Source organism: Manacus candei, unplaced genomic scaffold, assembly GCF_025592945.1.
Source record: "Manacus candei isolate 608988 ecotype Guabito, Panama unplaced genomic scaffold, ASM2559294v1 h1tg000048l, whole genome shotgun sequence".
NCBI classification, from domain to species: Eukaryota; Metazoa; Chordata; class Aves; order Passeriformes; family Pipridae; genus Manacus; species Manacus candei.
Window position 1 is genome coordinate 13577790 of NW_026138096.1, and position 15487 is coordinate 13593276.

Below are 15487 nucleotides of genomic sequence, written 5' to 3' on the forward strand. Positions count from 1 at the left end.
TTGTTGGTTTTTGGGTTTTTTTGGGGTTTTTTTGTTTGTTTTGTTTTTTTTTTTTTGATTGTTTTTGGAGTTTTTGTGGTTTTTTGTTGTTATTGTTTTTTGTGGTTTTTTTTTTTGTTTTGTTTTGGTGGAGGTTTTTGTTTCTTTGTTTGGGTTTTGTTGTTATTTTGTTTTTTGTTTTTCAAATGAGGGCTTTAGGGTCTGATGGCTTCTTTTTGCTCAGATGGGCCAGCGGGAGTTTGGGTCTGATGACTTGTTTTGGCTCAAATGGGGATTTTGGGGTCCAACAGCTGGGTTTTCCCAAATAGAGATTTGGGGTCTCACTGCCTGCTTTTATTCAAACAGGGATTTTGGGGTCTAACGGCTTGGTTTTGCACAAATAGGGATTTGAGGGTCTGACAGCTTGTTTTTGCTCAAATAGGGATTTGGGGGTCTGATAGCTGGGTTTGGTTTTTTTTTTTCAAACAGTAGATTTTGGGGTATGATGGCCTGTTTTTCCTCAAATGGAGATTTTGGGGTCTGGCATATTTTTGCTAAAGGGGGATTTTGGGGCCCGACAGCTGGATTTTCCTCAAATAGGGATTTGGGGTCTGATTGCCTGTTTTGAGGTTGGTTTTGGTTTTTTTTTTTGTTTGTTTGTTTGTGGTTTTTTTTGTTTGTTTGTTTTCAAAAGGGAATTTTAGGATCTGGAGTCTTGTTTTGGCATAAATAGGGATGTAGGGGTCCAACAGCCTTTTTTTTTTTTTTTTCAAATGGGAATTTTAGGCTCTGACAGCTTGTTTTTGCTCAAATTGAAAGTTTGGGGTCTGACAACTTGGCTTTTTTCAAAAAAGGAATGGCTCAAACCCTCTTGTTTCCCCTCAAGTAGTTATTTTGGGGTCTTCCTAACAGAGGGGCAGAGAATTGGGTGAATAGGATGTTGTGTCCATAGAATCCCAGAATGGTTTGGGTTGGAAGGGACCTTAAAGATCATTTAGCTCCATCCATGGGGCCCATTTAGCCCATTCCATGGGTAGGGACACTTTTCACTACACCTGGTTGCTCCAAGCCCCATCCAGCCTGGATAAAAGCTGGACCTGGATTCTGCTCTCCCTGCTTTGCCATCCAAACCCCCCCATCATTCAGAGCAGAGTGATACAGGATGGTCCAGAACTCCTTCTCCTACTTTTCCAGCTGCCAGCACTGAGGCAGGAGAGCAATCAGGATTCCCATCGGGAGCCCTCTGGCCTCAGCACTTACATGGGATTATTTGCAGTGGTGAAGGGAGGGAAATAAAGCCACACAAAGCTGCCACTAATTTAGACTTATTTGCTCAAGTGAATTTTGTGTTGGCAGGATGTCTGTGGATCAAAGGAGTCACCGGTTGGAGACTCACAAACAGCCTTGGCATCGGTGGGCAAACAGCAGCAAGAACAGTAAAACACCAATAATGCTAAAAGAACCAAATATGGGTTATAGTGCATTTAAACCAGGGCAAAACACACTGCTGGGGTGCGTGGGGAAGGTGTAAATTATACCAGAATGGGTCCCCGTGGAGACTCAAACTCTTAATTTTGCCCTTTAACTCCAGAGGCAAAGAATTCCAAGAAACAGGCTGGTTCCTGCATTCCCAGCGTGTGCACCTTGGAAGCAGCCAAGAACTGCTCCTGCAATAACCAGAGCTGATCCAGGAGCTTTGTCAGGATGTGGACCCTCCTCCCCAGTGGGATTTGGGGAAGCTGCCCAAGCAGGAGCCCTTGGATCACGGCATGGAGCTGCAGCAGGCCCAGGCTGGGCAGAGCTCACAGGAGACAGGCAGCTGGTATAGGCTGTGCTCATTCTCCCTTTGGGAGCTGAGTTATGTCTTAGCTCTTCCCACAGATGAATAAATCATGATAGGAGAGACTTTGGAGGATGCTGGAAACGCTGGGATAACCCGTGCTCCTGGCGCTCTCAGGCAAGTCATAAACTTTTGAACCCTGAACTCCCATTTCTAAGCCAGGTCTCCAGTCTCTGAGACGTGAACCTCTCCACCCACCAGAGTCACCACCCCCAGAGTCCCTCCACCACCTCTGAGAGCCAGCAGAGACCCCCCAGTTGGCATCCAGCATCCCTTTGTGCTGCATCCAGGCCGTTGTGTTTCCCTGTCCCCATGAGCAGAACCACCAAGACCTGGTCTCACCCCTTTGGGGGGGTTTATCTGTCTCTGCACTGCCCTTTTTGGGTGGCCGTGGTTGGACTGTGCACCCAGACCCAACCCCACGAGGTGACCTCCAGCCTGGGTTAGAGTTTTCCCCCTAAAAATCCCCCTTCTGCCTTGGGGAAGAGGCTTTGAACATCCACCTCCTGAGGAAAGGAAAAATAGACTATTAAACCCAAACTCTTTTTTCCCTGTATCCTTCTGTTTTCCTTTCCCTTTTCCTTGTAGAAGTGGCACACTTTGAGCAGCCCCCCCTGGCAGGGTGATCCCCTTTCTCTTGGAGCCATTTCATTTCAAGATCCCAAAGATCCCGGAGATCCCTGGACTGCAGCTGCAGAACTGGTTACATATTTTCTGCCCTGAATCACAGAATCAGTTATGTTGGAAAAAAACTTCTGAGACCATCGAGTCCAACCTGTGTCCCATCCCCACCTTGTCCCCCAGCCCAGAGCACTGAGTGCCACATCCAGTCATTCCTTGGACACCTCCAGGGGTGGGGACTCCATCACCAACCTGGGCAGCCCCTTCCATTGTCTGATCACCCTTTCTGTGAGGAATTTCTTCCTAATGTCCAACCTAAGCCTCTCCTGGTGCAGTTTAAGATTATAATCAGAGAAGGAGAAAAACAGGCAGTGAGGCCTGAAGGAGCATCCCTGGCCCAGGACTTTCCCTGGGGAACACGAGCAGAAAGCATCAGTCTGCTCAGGCATGTGGTGAAGTGGAGGAGGAGATGGAAATGGGAGCAGAGACATCGACTCCCTGCATCAGGATTTCTTCCTTTAAAGCTCTGGGGAGCAAGTTCTCAGTGCAAAACATCCCGATGTGAGCAAGAGCCTTCCTCCTCTCTCCACCCAGACTCCTTTATTTAGAGGGAAGATCATTTCCAAAGCCTTGAGGAGCAGAAAAAAATCCTAAATAAGGGTCACTTGGCTCCTGAACATACTGTGAGGTCGTGAGTGAGGTGGAGGCATCTCCATCCTGGGATGTCTTAGTGCCATGGCTGGGAAATGTCAAGGCCAGCCTGGCCTGGTGATGATGACAGTCCTGCTCGGGCTGTGAAGTTGGGCTGGAGGCCTCCAGAGCTTTCCAACCAGCATCAGAACAGCTTAAACCCAGCTCCAGACCTCAGCTGTGAACTGACTGTGCTTGGTAAGTGCTTGACATCCAAGAGCTTGGATGCTGAACTCAGATCTCCTGCAGCACCTCCTCACCAGGCTTTGTTTGAAGCTCTTCCCCACTATCTGTTATCAGAGCAGAGATTTCCATGCTGATCTTCAGAGCAAGGGCCTGATCCTGCTTTCACTCAGTGGGTGTCAAACATCCGAGGGTTTCCCTGTGTTCCTGCAGAGATGATGCTCTGTCTGATTTGATGTGGGTGCCCTGCAGGGATCACAGGGGCCACAGGGGAGGGGAGCATGGCTGTGCCATCCCAGAAAATCCAACCAAAGCTGATGAAATCCCCAAGCAAGCTCTGGGGCTGAGCTCCCAGGAAAAGTGTCACAAAAAGGTGGACACTCAGTATTTATTTGGGCAAGAAGAAAAGGGGTTACACGATGCCACAAAACTTCTCAGTAGCTGGGGGTTCACCCACCCAGCACGGTGACATCCCACCACTGCACTGGGATGGAACTTCAGATGCTGAGAGAGGTTGCTCCTGCTCGATAAGTGGAATAATTTGAGCCCTTGGGAGGCCCCTCCACACCCACGCAGAGCTGGGGGTGGGAGAGGACCTTCTCCAAGCTGCCACAGGGGATGGCAGGGGGTCCTGAGGCTGGGTTGGCACCACCAAGCTGGGCTGGTGCCAGCTGCTGCACTGGGGGACCCTTTCTGTCTCCAATCCTTAACAGCTGCCTGCTCAGCTTGAGCCAACACGAACAAGCCAAAAGACTCTGGTTTAGTCATCCAGAGGGATGGTTTCCTATTCTGGAAAAAAACATCCCTGCTGGTATAAGCTGTCTCCTCCTGTATCCACACGGGGCAGACAAAGCCTCTCAGTGCTGGCAAACCACAGCCTGGTGCATGGCCCAGGTCTTCCCATAAATCAGGAGAGGCTCCTGCATCTCCATGTGCAGCTGGTGAAAGCTCGGTGTGTGTGTGTGCTGGGATGCTCTGGTGTGGTGGCTTGGCCATGGGATGTGGGTCAGGCCTGTAAAAGGGTCTGTAAAAATCCCAAACCATGTAGCCTTCCTGCCCTGTGCCTCCAAAAGGGTCTGTAAAAGTCCCAAGTCAAACAGGCCTCCTGTCCTCTGCCTGCTCATCGTAACTGAAGAGATGAACATTAAATGATCACCTTCCTCCCTGCAGCTCACGAGAGGAACAGGGGAAGTGGGGTCTGGTTCACCAACCCCTCAGACCTCACAGCCCCTGTAGGGTTGGATGGAGATGTTTTTCTCTCACAGGAGATCAAACCATGTTAATGCTGGGCAAGACCTTCACCTAAAACATAGGAACTGGGAAAAAAAGTGTGTGGGGAAGCAGGGTTGTCCTTTCTTCCTGCTCTCCCTTCATGCCTTGGCTGGACAACCCCAAGAGAGGCAGCAATGGTGCCAATGCCAATGAGGTCTCCAATGGGCAGTGGCCAATAATCCTTGGGGATGCCAGGTGATTACCAGGTTTCCCAACTAACTTCTAGAATCATGGAATAATAAATTCAGAATGGTTTGGGTTGGAAAGGACCTTAAAGACCATCCAGTTCCACCCCCTGCCACGGGCAGGGACACCTTCCACTAGCCCAGGTTGCTCCAAGCCACATCCAACCTGGTCTTGGACACTTCCAGGGATCCAGGGGCAGCCACAGCTTCTCTGGATGACCTCTGCCATGGTCTCACCACCCTCACAGAGAAGAACTTTTTCCTCTGTCTAATCTAAATCTCTCATCTTTTAGTTTAAAACCATTCCTTAAATGTCTTTGGGTGCTCATTCAGAATCAAGGAAATAAACCTCCCATTCACAGTCCAAAAGCATCAGGCCAAGTCTGGTAAAAATAACTTGGAGCAAACTAACTGGCAGCCAGGAGGGCTGGATTTCCACTGAAATCACCAGGTGTTCATGGATCCTGTTTGAAAGTGCCATTTCCGTCCATATCTGGAATTAGGGATTTGGCACAATACCCTTGGCTCAGGGTGGGAGGTTTTTTTCAGGGAGGAACATCAGGCTCGATTCTCATCAGGTTTGTGTACACGTGATGTCCCATCCAGCTGCAGCCCCATCATGGCCAGCCTCTCCTCTGGGCAAGACTTGGTGGCTGAATGGCTTCAGCAAAAGCAGAAGCAAGAGAATCCCAAAGTCCTTAAGAAGGAGCTTCTGGAGGGGCAGCAGAAGACCAAGCAGGGAGCCTGGAGCACCTCTGTGGTGGCTACAAAGCCTCTGTGTAGGACCCAAGGTCTACACTCCATTTCCAGCCCCCGAGCACCCAGCTGACACAGTCCATGTATTGGATCCCTCCCACAGAGAGGGCTGAGGCTGACTGGAGGTGGGTGTGGGCTGGAATTCCATCTGAATCCATGACCAGCTGATGGCCCTGAGCTCCGGGAATTTGCAGTTAATAAATGGCCTGAGTGCTATAAACAATCCCCCAGCCACTGCCTTCCCCATGGCTTCTTTGTCCTCTGAGGAATGCGGGTATTCCCTGCCCGGAAGACAAATTCCTTTGCAGTCACTGGCACTGAACCGTGTCTGGAAACCAGTTTCCCCAGTGGATGAGCCAGTGGTTTTGTCTCCAGTCCTGCTCCAGCCACCAGCTCTCTCACTTCCTTTTCTTTAGAATGGCCAATTCCCCCTTCCCCAGCTCTCTAAACTCTGCTTCCCAGACACTGAAGGATTCAGGCTTGTTCATCTCCAGGCTCATCCTCCTCAATCCATGCACTGGCTCGGATGCCATGGGGAGAAAACGAGAAGGAAAGGTCTTCATGACCTAGATTTGCAATTTTGGTGGTGACAGGATGGCCCAGAACTAGGAGACACCCCTCTCCTGGGAAGGACCCAGATTTGACCAGGAAGAGGGATGGAAGAGGGTAGGACCAGAAGGGTGCTCAGCCATGTGTGCTGCAGGTACAGGGTGATGCCTCCAGGATACTTATTAACCTTTATTCCTGAATATTTGTGGTCAAGGCAGGATTTACTGGTCATGCCAGGGGATTGTGTCCCCTCTGACCAGCACTGGTGGTGGAGGAAGCCTATGTCCTGGAGATATCCATGGCTCTGACCTCTGTGGGCTGTCCAGCCACAGGAGAAAGGCAATGGGACAGAGGGAATTTGGAGCAACAAAATGGACAAAAGTCAGAAAGGATCCACAGGCAAAAATCACTGTGGTTTAGGCAAAAATCCCTCTGGCTTGGAAGCATTTTTGGCTGGAGACCTTTGATCATGCTGTGATTTCACCCTGTCAGGAGTGACTTTGTGGGTCACCCGAGAGATCCTCCTGCACCCTGGAGCAAACCTGTGGAGCGAGGGTGTCCCACCAAGCCTTCCCCCTGCCAGGACAAACCAGCTTTCCTTGGTGGTTCCCTGGCAGCCTGGGCATCCCCCAACCCCTCCTGGGGAGGGATCAGGGGACTGTCCATGCAGGTGCTGCTCCAGAGTGGGGGGATGGAGCAGATGGCCGAGGATGCTGATGTCTGCTGACGTCCAAGCCACAGCAGATGCCAGGGGAGACCTGGCTCCAGCGTGACCCCCTTCCTGTCCATCGGGTGAAGAAGAGCCTTCTCCCAGCCCTGCTGAAGCCAACTCAGCAGATTCCAAGCCATTAACTCCTTTTGTTCCCTCACTGAGGAATGACGGGGAAACCCAGGGATGGGTTTTCCACTTTCCACTTCCAGAACTGCCCTTCTGGAAGCCTGTGGACCTCACCCCATCACCTTTGGGACGAGCCACGGAGAGCTGAGGGTGAAAACCAAAAAGAAGGACTTTGAGGGGAGAGTAGGGGACGGGCCAGGGAGGGAAAATTTCCATATCTGCATAATGAAGCTGATTACATAAGGGCATCTTGCGTCATCTGCGGCTGCATCTCCGGAGCAGTAATTACATCTGCACCACACATCTAAAGGAAATATTACCACATTCCCTTCCAAAATCTATATTTAGCTCTCCCAAGATGTGTGCCAGGGGCTTTATCATTCCGTGTACATTGGCTACAGAGCCAGACAACGGGCACATGGAGGGTTTTTTGTTTTTTTTTTTTTTTTTTTTTTTTGATTTACCAGCTAGGAAAATATCTGGAGTTCGGTGTGGCAGCTGCCCCGAGTCCCCCTGGAAGGGTGGCTCCGAGGTTTTGAAGTGGTAAGTGAAGAGTGGAATATTTTCCCGGCCTCCCTCGGTGCCTGCCAGGCTGTGGGGGTCCAGCAGGAGGGCAGGAATGGCAAAGCCAGGGCTTGGCTTTCCCTCCTCCTTCAAATGCTCTTTGATTTCTGCCCTAGTGCTCTGAGCCCTGGGAAGCCTTTTTTCCCCTCACTGAATAAACGACCTGATTTGCAGGGAGGGGTTGCTCTCACGGGTTCCTGGGCTCTCTGCTCCGTCACAGGTGTGAAACAAACCCTTTTGCTTTGCCCAGCTTTGGACTTCAGAACCATCTTTGGGCTTTGAACGCTTCTCCCATCCCTCCTGATCCTCTGAAAAAGGAAAAAAAAGGTGCTTTGAAACAGAAAGAGAGGTTGCAAACCCCTTGGTTTGATGGAGAGCTTTTCATGTGGAGCTGGAGATGGGACAAGCCTTAGGGAAGGGCTGGAGGATGAATGAAGCATAGATTTGGTTTTCTCTTATTTTCCATTTGCTCATCACCACCCTAAAAGCACTGGAAAGCACCAGCAGCTCCGATGCAAAGAAAACAGTGAGGAAATACATCCACATCTCCTCCAAAGAAACTCCTCCAGCAACAGCTTCTGGTGGGAAGTGGGGCTGTGCATGGCCAGGAGTGTGGGACTGAGCACCAACATCCCAAGGACTTGGTGAGAAAATAGTTCTGGTTGTTTTTTGTGTGTGAGTGTGTGTGTGTATGTGTGTCCAGCTTGGATGAACCATCCTCAGGTGGAAAAACGCCCTCTCCATCCTGGACTCGTAGAGAGGGGTGACAAATCCTCCCTGTTTCTCAGTTCTGCATTATTTCCACCTGGAAGACACAGAGAACTGGAGGATGGAGAAAGGGGAGGATGACAAAGCTCAGCAGAGCTGTGATCAGGGTCAGATCTAATGAAAACCGTGAGCTACCCTGTAATGACTGAATAAACAACCCAGAGGACGTGAGGTGAGACCTGCCCAGAAAAAAAAGACCATTTTACTCCTGTTTACAACCACTCCCAGGAGCTGCAGGATCTGTCAGTGATTGGGAATGGTCTTTCCAGGAAAGGAAAACCCAGAGGATCAGACAGCACATGCACAATCAATCCATGATGTCTCTGATGACCTGTCCAGCCCAAACCTTTTTCCACTGCCCTGGTGTCCTTTTGTGCTTTACCTACAGCACCCTATGGCTGATATAAAACCTTTCTCCATTGCCCCAGTCAGCCTGAAGATGACCATCATCTGTCAAAATCATGGAATCACAGAATGGTTTGGGTTGGAAAGGACCTTAAAGCTCTTGCCATGGGCAGGGACACCTTCCACTATCACAGATTTCTCCAGCCTGGCCTTGGACACTTCCAGGGATCCAGGGGCAGCCACAGCTTCTCTGGGCAACCTGTGCCAGAGCCTCCCCACCCACACAGGCAAGAATTCCTTCCCAATATCCCATCTAACCCTGCCCTCTGGCAGTTTGAAGCCATTTCCCTGTCCTATCACTCCAGGCCCTTGTCCAAAATCCCTCTCCAGTTCTCTTGGAGTCCCTTCAGGTGCTGGAAGGTGCTGGAAAGTGTCTCTGGAGCAATCACCCTGTCCCTTAATGGAAAATTTTCCTCTCTCCCATTACAGGCTTTGCGACTTTTATTGCTCACCTGAGCTTTGCAGAGCAGATTATGGACTGATGGTTTACCCCAAAACATACAACAGGTTGTGTTCTGTGCCTGCACCTCCCAGGATAAAAACCTGCTGGCATTTCCCTCCTGCCCTAACCCTGCTCCCAGCTGGTTTTCCCTGGCTCCCAGGGTGCTGCTTCCATCCCAGTGCTCCTGGGGAACACTTAGAAAACCCTTCCTCTTTTCCTACTCCAGCATTCCTACTGATGCTGGAAGTGGGGGAAGATGGGGAATGACACCCCAATCGCACAGCAATGGGCACATCTTTCTGTGTGGAAAGGAGAGGGGGGGGGGATAAAGATGGTATGGGAGCAGGGAAAGAGGGAAAGCAATTCTGTAAATGATTTGCAGAAGAGAAAACAAGCTCCTGGCTGGTTTACGTGGTTTCGTGGGGACCACAGAGGTGCTGGGTTAATGGTTGGATTTGGTGATCTTAGAGGTTTTTTCCAACCTTAACCACCCTGTGATTGTGTGCTTTCAAAGGAATGCAGCAATTCCTAGTTCAGGCTCTAGGAAGGATGAGGAGGAATGGCCAAGAACTTGGACCCAGCTCATCTGGTCTAAGCTGACCATGCCCGTTCAGTCCCTTGCTCACCATCAGCCAGGAGAGGAGAGCAGATCTACTAGGTCAGGATAACACTGACCAAGCCCAAATTCTGTCTCCCAGTGGTGACTAAAAGCCAAAGGCAAAGCAGAAAGAAGAGTCACCTGTCCCCCACACAAAGCTGCTTTCTTTCCTTTACCACCACTTGGGCCTCAGGCCCCTTTCACAGGATCACAGAGTGGTTTGGGTTGAAAGGGACCTTAAAGACCATCTAGTTTTAGTTGCTGATAACCAGATCAGTGGGAAACAGCCCATGAGGCCCCACCACATTTATTCTGGGCTTGTGCTGGAGTAGAGATGTCTCAGCCAGGCACTACAAGTCTCATGGCCACGATCAAGTCCCAAATGCCTCTTCTTCTGCTCCTGCCTCAACAGCAGGCAGCAAGGATGCCTTCTCCAAACTCAGTGATGCCCTTGATACCCACAAATGTCTTTTGGATGAGGACTGAACACTGGATTTTCATTTATAGGGTGTTTTTCCTGTCTTATCTATATCCCAAACCCCATGAGCATCTTCTCCAGAGCTACAGATGCTCAGGTCAAGCTCATTTCTCTCCCTCAGAGGAGCATGGTGTGTGATCCTCCATGTCCCATGAACACCTCACCCCTCCTCATGGTCCCCAAAACTCCAAACACATTTTAGGAGAGACCTTTAACCCGTGCCTAGTTGGTGTTTCCACATGTTGAGATCCCTTGTTATTCCATAGGGAGATTATTCTCTCTGAAAATGATGATTTTAAGGAGCCTTATGGACAGACCTTGTCAGACACTCCCAGGCTGGCGATTTTGAGGGAGTTGTTCTCCATAAAACCCATAAAACCCTACAAATCCCTTTCCTCTGCATCCTTTGCAATCCTATAGTATCCTTTATGGGATATTGTGATCAGAAGTCTGGAAAAAGTAAAGCAAGGCCAGGGAGGAGCTCCTAGATCCTGTTTTTAAGTGGACTTGTGGTACATGTTACGTGGGGTAGAAATCCCCCCATAGCATTGCTGGCTCTGGGGCTGACTCTGGGTGGGACACTGCACTCCTGGATGATCCCTGCTCCTGGGAGTCACAGCAAGACACCTCTCCTGCCTCCATGCACAGAATCCATCCATTCCTCTGGCCTTTTCATCCTCATTTAGAGAGGTCCTGACCATAACCCTGCATTCCTTTTCTTCCCAGGCTGCATTTTCATGAATTCAGGCTTTTTTTCCATCCTGGTCCAAGCCTTAGAGATGACAAATGACTTCAGCAACAGCTTTCCTGACTTGTGGCTGTGGGGTTGGGAGGGACAGGCGGAGAAGTGGATGAGGTGACCTTCAGTTCCCAGCCCTTGTCCTCTCCTCCCCTCTCCTCCCTGAGCACAGACCACACTCCAGCCCTTCTTTTCCTTAATCCCAGAAGGATTGCTCTGCTTGGAATAACCATCTTGTACTCAGCAAAGAGCAAATATACCGTGGATCAGCCAAGGATCCTTCTGGGATCCATCCACCCCCACTGCACAGGGAGAAGACCTTGGTGACCAAGCCTCACACCTCCACCCCAGCTCCCACCACCGTGCTTTGTGTGGTGGATGGATGTGTCCATCCCTCCCAAATCAGCCCTGCATCCATGGCCTAAAGCCAGGCAAGGATTCCTGGTGCTTTGTGCTGGTGCTGGGCAAGGATGTGCCAAGGGAGAAGGCACAGCCTGGGCTGAACCACCAGATGGTCTCTCCACTCCTCTATTTTCCTCTCATCCCTGAGCTGAGCCCAGGATTCCTCAGGCGTGCATGTGAAATGGGAAGCACTTGTGAAACAAGCTCCAGAGGAGCTTGGCACATGTTACAAGCTTGCACTTCCTATATTTGGGGCAGGATTCATCCCGGCACAGCATCCTTATTAATTTGTCTGGGCTCTGAGCAATCCCACGCCACTCATCTCACCTGTGCTGCTGACAGGGACTTCCCTGAGATCTACCTGTTCAAACACCACGAGGATTTCCAGTGTTTTTCCTCGGGTTTTTAAAGGAATCTGTGCTGACAAATTGCTCACACGTTCCCAGGAGCCTTTACAAGGTGGCTTTGGGGCAGTGCTTCAGACAGGGGTTGGGAGCAGGATCACAGGCGGGGTCAAATGACACAGAGATGTGGATCTCTGAATCCTTTTCACTGTGGAAAAGGATTAGCCAAAAAAACCCACTAGGAAGCAGGTAAAGGCAGAAATCGGGGAGAAAAGGGAGAAAAGGAAGAAAGCCCTTCCTCACACAGTGGTGGGTGGCCTGGGAAGCTCCTGCCATGGGATCCAGTTGATGTTCAGTGGGTACCTGTGTTCCAGGGTAAAGTTCATGGACCAGAAATCCAACAGGAGCCAGTGAAAACTGCAGAGAAGTCAAATTTGGGAGTGCATTGAGGGAATATAAAGCAGGCAGTCAAAAAACCCCCAACCCTTTTCCACCTGTCCTTGCCCATTGTTCATAGGATCACTGAGGTTGGAAAAGACCTTTAAGATCACTGAGCTCAAAAGTTCATATTGATTTTCCCTGCTGCTCATCCCTAAAACATTAAGTGCCCCCATTTTGTCCCAGGAAGGCAACGAGTTGGAGAAAGATCTGGGAAAGCTCAAGTGATTATAACCCAGAGGGTCTTCTGTTCATAATACTACAAAGACACCCCACCAAAAAAACCCATTAAAAACTACAACAACAACAACAACAAACCCAAACCGAAAACCAAAATCTCCCAAACAAACAAACAATCCCCCCCAAAAAACCAAAACAAATCAAACTCCCAAAACCCTCCAAACCAAAAGCCACAAACACCTTCATATTTTGCCAAACTAAATTAAACGGGGGAATTTTCCAAGCTGAGGATGGATTAACTGTTGTGAAGGGACCTAAATCTACCTGATAGGATGAGGAACTTGTCTCCAGCAGGAAGGTGGGATGGTGGGGAGGGGGAGGTGGTGGCTAATGTTCTGGGTATGCTGTGGGATGGAAGAGCATCCCTGGGAAAAGGCAGCTTGGGCTTTGAGGAGATGCTAAGGACCTGAATTCCCTGGAAAGGACAGGTGCAACACAGTGTGGTGGATCCCAGGCCACCCAAACCGTGGTTGCCCTGGGGCTTGAGCACAAGGAGTTTCTTGGCTCAGAGGCAACGCTGTCCCAGGGCCCAGCTGGAAGCTGGACAAGTCCCGTGATGCCACCTTTGCAGGTGGATAAGCTGGAGGAGTCAGCAGGTTCTGTTGACTCCCAGAGAGGGAATGCCAAGAAATGCAGGAGCTGTTGGCTCACACGAACCTGGGAGTGACAGAGGGGTCACGGGGACACTGAGCTCCAGGGGACATTGGCTACCTGAACATGATGCCACCTGGCCATTAATCCCAGGAGGAAAGAAAACTCTGGGAAAAAGAGGAGGAAAGAAAACTCTCCATGACTTGGTGAGGAGTTTTAAAAATGTGTGTTTACAGCAGGGGGATCACCCTGGTGCAGACAGACCTACAGACTTCCGAGCACTTGAAGAAGCAGGTAGAGCTTGGACAAAATACCAGGGAAGGGAACGGAGCTGGGGAAGGGGCTGGAGCAGCAGGAGCAGCTGAGGGAGCTGGGGGGGCTCAGCCTGGAGAAAAGGAGGCTCAGGGGGGACCTTCTGGCTCTGCAACCCCCTGACAGGAGGGGGGAGCTGGGGGGGTCGGGCTCTGCTCCCAGGGAACAAGGGACAGGAGGAGAGGGAACGGCCTCCAGCTGTGCCAGGAAAGGTTTAGGTTGGATATTAGGGAAGATTTCATCACTTAAAAGATTGTCCAGCCCTGGCACAGCTGCCCAGGGTAGAGTTGGAGTCCCCATCCCTGGAGGGGTTTAAAAGCCGTGTGGATGTGGCACTTGGGGACACTGGTTAGTGGTGGCCTTGGCAGTGCTGCGTTAAGGGTTGGACTGGATGATCTTAGAGGGGTTTTCCAGCCTCAGTGACTCTGTGATTCTCTCTGTGCCTTGTGTTGCCTTGTCTTTATGGCTCTCAGCCTCTTCCTGATCCTGCCCCCTTCATCCCAGGAAGCACCACCTGTTTGCCCTGGGAAGGGTCTTTTTTTTTCCCTCTTCTCACCTGGCCCTGTCTCTGCAGAGCCATTTTTGCCAAGGGCAGCCTTGCACTGATGATGCCTTGGACCCCAATCCTGGTCTGGGGGGGCTGCCCCACAAATAAGGCCCTGTTCAGATACCACTGAGGGAGGAGGGACAAGGGGTTAAACACCCCCAAATGTCTGTGGTCCTAAAAATAGCCAGGCTTTTCCCGCTCACGTTGACTCACCCGTCACAGACCACAAATTCCTGAGACACGTCACGGGCTGTGGGGAAATCGCCTTTCCCTGCACTGCTCCAAACAGACCCTGTGTTTGTGTCACCCTCTGAGGGACAGCCCTGCCCTCCCAGGCACGGGGGGGTGATGCCATTCCAATGCCAAGGGTGATGGTGCTGAGATGTGTCAGCAGAGATGGGCTTGACAGGATTGAAGAGCTGAGTGAGCATCCTCACTCCCTTCTCCTTCTCCTGGGATTTCCAGGGGTCCTTTTTGGGGTTCATCCCTGCCAGTGAGGGTTTCTATACATGCAGGTGCCTCCTCCACTGGAATAAGATGCCCAGCAGAAACTAGGACCTTGTGTGTGTGTCTGTTCCCATCCAACTGGATTTCAGTTGTCTCTGGTTTGAATCCCACTCCCTCTTCCAGCTCCAAATCCTCCCCCATCTCTTCCCAAGTGCCAGAGCTTTAACCCCAAATGGGAATGGCTCAAAGGCCCCTTCTTGAAATGTCCCTCAGTAGACTCTCACTTAGTGGTTCCAGCTTAAGAGCAGAAATGCAGGAAAACATAACCCGAACTATTTTGGAGATGTGGGGACCAGGAGTCTGCCCAGCTGCCTCTGGACATCCAGGTGAGATCACAGCCAGGAGCAACGCAGCCTCTGAAAGCCACCAGCTGACCCACACAGCCATGTGGCCAGGGAGGTGTGACCTCAGGAGATGGGATAGAGCAGGGGGTCCATGGCCCTTTGGTGCCAGCCAAGCCCCTTCTCCCTGCAGGAGCCTTCCCACCAAGACATGTCCCCTCTCCAGCACCCAGATCCTCATGGTCCTAACCCAACCTGCCCAAAACTCTGCCCTTTGATCTCTGGGGCCTTCTCCCACCGAGAGGAAGGTGCAGAAGGATGTGCTTCACATCTGCCCTGCTCGGTGCAGAGACCCCCAACCCACAGCTGGGGTTAAAGGAAAGGTTGTCACTGATATGTTGGGAGCCACTTCCTTCCCCTCCCCTCCTCCAGAATAGCTTTTTGTCTTTGGGTTTATTTTCTTTGTTGCATTATAAAGGTTTGACCCTGACGTGTTTTGAATGGATTCAAACTGGGCATTGAATTCCTCTCGGGATGTGGCTGCTTTGGGGAAGAGAGGGAGGAGGGAATTTCATTGTGTCCAACCTTGCAAACCTTTGGAGAGGAAAAGCAGGGTCTGTTTCTCTCTGCTGAGCCCTGTGTCCTCTCCCAGCTCCTCCCTAAGATCCAGCCACTCCCACACATGTCACTTGTCCCTGTTCAACAGCAGCTCCACCAGCACAACTCCTCCACAGTGGGAGAAGTGGGATAATCATCTCCTGGCCAGCTCAGTCCTGGTCAGGTCCAACACAGACTCTGCCAAGACCTCATGGATGGATCCAGCTGCTTCTTGAGTGTTTGGAGACTCAACCACCAGGTAAATTAGTGCAAACCCAGGATCTCCCTGAGCATCCACCACCAGCTGCTTCTCCCTGTGCC

At 50.9% G+C, this 15487-nt stretch overlaps 1 protein-coding gene and 2 long non-coding RNA genes across 3 annotated transcripts in view; all 3 read right to left on the bottom strand.

Moving 5' to 3' along the window:
* LOC127475997 (uncharacterized) overlaps window positions 1-15487 on the bottom strand; it is a 261043-nt gene that overhangs the window by 210404 nt on the left and 35152 nt on the right. The gene's annotated exons all lie outside the window — the stretch shown is intronic.
* LOC127475988 (uncharacterized) overlaps window positions 1-15487 on the bottom strand; it is a 242551-nt gene that overhangs the window by 192110 nt on the left and 34954 nt on the right. The window lies entirely within an intron of this gene.
* LZTS3 (leucine zipper tumor suppressor family member 3) overlaps window positions 1-15487 on the bottom strand; it is a 51739-nt gene that overhangs the window by 24263 nt on the left and 11989 nt on the right. The gene's annotated exons all lie outside the window — the stretch shown is intronic.